Here is a 3,690-nt window from a genome sequence, read left to right on the forward strand (position 1 = left end):
CTCACTCACTGATCCTGGTAAAGCTCACTCACTGATCCTGGTACAGCACACTCACTGATCCCGGTACAGCTCACTCACTGATCCTTGTACAGCTCACTCACTGATCCCAGTACAGCTCACTCACTGATCCCGGTACAGCTCACTCACTGATCCTGGTACAGCTCACTCACTGATCCCGGTACAGCACACTCACTGATCCCGGTACAGCTCACTCACTGATCCTGGTACAGCTCACTCACTGATCCTGGTACAGCTCACTCACTGATCCTGGTACAACTAACTCACTGATCCCGGTACAGCTCACTCACTGATCCTGGTACAGCTCACTCACTAATCCTGGTACAGCTCACTCACTGATCCCGATACAGCTCACTCACTGATCCCGGTACAGCTCACTCACTGATCCTGGTACAGCTCACTCACTGATCCCGATACAGCTCACTCACTGATCCTGGTACAGATCACTCACTGATCCCGGTACAGCTCACTCACTGATCCTGGTACAGCTCACTCACTGATCCCGGTACAGCTCACTCACTGATCCTGGTACAGCACACTCACTGATCCTGGTACAGCTCACTCACTGATCCCGGTACAGCTCACTCACTGATCCTGGTACAGCTCACTCACTGATCCCGGTACAGCTCACTCACTGATCCCGGTACAGCTCACTCACTGATCACGGGACAGCTCACTCACTGATCCCGGTACAGCTCACTCACTGATCCCGGTAGAACTCACTCACTGATCATGTGACAGCTCTCTCACTGATCCCGGTACAGCTCACTCACTGATCCTGGTACAGCTCACTCACTGATCACGGGACAGCTCCTTCACTAATCCTGCTACAGCTCACTCACTGATCCTGGAACAGCTCACTCACTGATCCCGGTACAGCTCACTCACTGATCCCGGCACAGCTCACTTACTGATCCTGGTACAGCACACTCACTGATCCTGGTACAGCTCACTCACTGATCCTGGTACAGCTCACTCACTGATCCCGGTGCAGCTCACTCACTGATCCCGGTACAGCACACTCACTGATCCCGGTACAGCTCACTCACTGATCCCGGCACAGCTCACTTACTGATCCTGGTACAGCACACTCACTGATCCTGGTACAGCTCACTCACTGATCCTGGTACAGTTCACTCACTGATCCTGGTACAGCTCACTCACTGATCCCGGTACAGCTCACTCACTGATCCTGGTACAGCTCACTCACTGATCCTGGGACAGCTCACTCACTGATCCTGCCACAGCTCACTTACTGATCCTGGTACAGCTCACTCACTGATCCTGGTACAGCTCACTCACTGATCCTGGTACAGCACACTCACTGATCCCGGTACAGCGCACTCACTGATCCTGGTACAGCTCACGCACTGATCCTGGTACAGCTCACTCACTGATCCTGGTACAGCTCACTCACTGATCCCGGTACAACTCACTCACTGATCCCGGTACAGCACACTCACTGATCCTGGTACAACTCACTCACTGATCCCGGTACAGCACACTCACTGATCCTGGTACAGCTCACTCACTGATCCTGGTACAACTCACTCACTGATCCCGATACAGCTCAATCACTGATCCCGGTACAGCTCACTCACTGATCCTGGTACAACTCACTCACTGATCCCGGTACAGCACACTCACTGATCCCGGTACAGCTCACTCACTGATCCTGGTACAACTCACTCACTGATCGCGGTACAGCACACTCACTGATCCAGGTACAGCTCACTCACTGATCCTGGTACAACTCACTCACTGATCGCGGTACAGCACACTCACTGATCCCGGTACAGCTCACTCACTGATCCTGGTACAGCACACTCACTGATCCCGGTACAGCTCACTCACTGATCCTGGTACAACTCACTCACTGATCCCGGTACAGCTCACTCACTGATCCTGGTACAACTCACTCACTGAACCTGATACAGCTCACTCACTGATCCCGGTACAGCTCACTCACTGATCCTGGTAAAAATCACTCACTGATCCCGGTACAGCACACTCACTGATCCTGGTACAGCTCACTCACTGATCCCGGTACAGCTCACTCACTGATCCTGGGACAGCTCAATCAATGATCCCGGTACAGCTCACTCACTGATTCCGGTACAGCTCACTCACTGATCCCGGTACAGCACACTCACTGATCCCGATACAGCTCACTCACTGATCCCGGTACAGCTCACTCACTGATCCCGGTACAGCTCACTCACTGATCCCGGTACAGCTCACTCACTGATCCCGGTACAGCTCACTCACTGATCCTGGTACAGCTCAATCACTGATCCTGGTACAGCTCACTCACTGATCCCGGTACAGCTCACTCACTGATCCCGGTAAAGCACACTCACTGATCCCGGTACAGCTCCCTCACTGATCCTGGTACAGCTCACTCACTGATCCTGGTACAGCTCACTCACTGATCCTGAGTACAGCTCACTCACTGATCCCGGTACAACTCACTCACTGATCCCGGTACAACTCACTCACTGATCCTGGTACAGCTCACTCACTGATCCTGGTACAGCTCACTCACTGATCCTGGTACAGCTCACTCACTGATCCCGGTACAACTCACTCACTGATCCCGGTACAACTCACTCACTGATCCTGGTACAACTCACTCACTGATCCCGGTACAGCACACCCTCTGATCCTGGTACAGCTCACTCACTGATCCTGGTACAACTCACTCACTGATCCTGGTACAGCTCACTCACTGATCCTGATACAGCTCGCTCACTGATCCCGGGACAGCTCCCTCACTGATCCCGGTACAGCTCACTCACTGATCCCGGTACAGCTCACTCACTGATCCCGATACAGCTCACTCACTGATCCCGGTACAGCTCACTCACTGATCCCGGTACAGCTCACTCACTGATCCCGGTACAGCTCACTCACTGATCCCGGTACAGCTCACTCACTGATCCCGGTACAGCTCACTCACTGATCCCGGTACAGCTCACTCACTGATCCCGGTACAGCTCACTCACTGATCCCGGTACAGCTCACTCACTGAACCTGTTACAGCTCACTCACTGATCCCGGTACAGCTCACTCACTGATCCCGGTACAGCTCACTCACTGATCCCGGTACAGCTCACTCACTGATCCCGGTACAGCTCACTCTCTGATCCCGGTACAGCACACTTACTGATCCTGGTACAGCTCACTCACTGATCCCGGTACATCTCACTCACTGATCCCGGTACAGCTCACTAACTGATCCCGGAACAGCTCACTCACTGATCCCGGTACAGCTCACTCACTGATCCCGGTACAGCTCACTCACTGATCCCGGTACAGCTCGCTCACTGATCCTGGTACAGCTCACTCACTGATCCCGGTACAGCTCACTCACTGATCCCGGTACAGCTCACTCACTGATCCTGGTACAGCTCACTCACTGATCCTGGTACAGCACACTCACTGATCCTGGTACAGCACACTCACTGATCCCGGTACAGCTCACTCACTGATCCTGGTACAGCTCAATCACTGATCCCGGTACAGCTCACTCATTGATCCTGGTACTGCACACTCACTGATCCCGGTACAGCTCACTCAATGATCCTGGTACAGATCACTCACTGATCCTGTTACAGCTCACTCACTGATCCTGGTACAGCTCACTCACTGATCCTGGTACAGCTCACTCAC

This window comes from Pristiophorus japonicus, unplaced genomic scaffold (genome assembly GCF_044704955.1).
Source record: "Pristiophorus japonicus isolate sPriJap1 unplaced genomic scaffold, sPriJap1.hap1 HAP1_SCAFFOLD_182, whole genome shotgun sequence".
Lineage (NCBI taxonomy): Eukaryota > Metazoa > Chordata > Chondrichthyes > Pristiophoridae > Pristiophorus > Pristiophorus japonicus.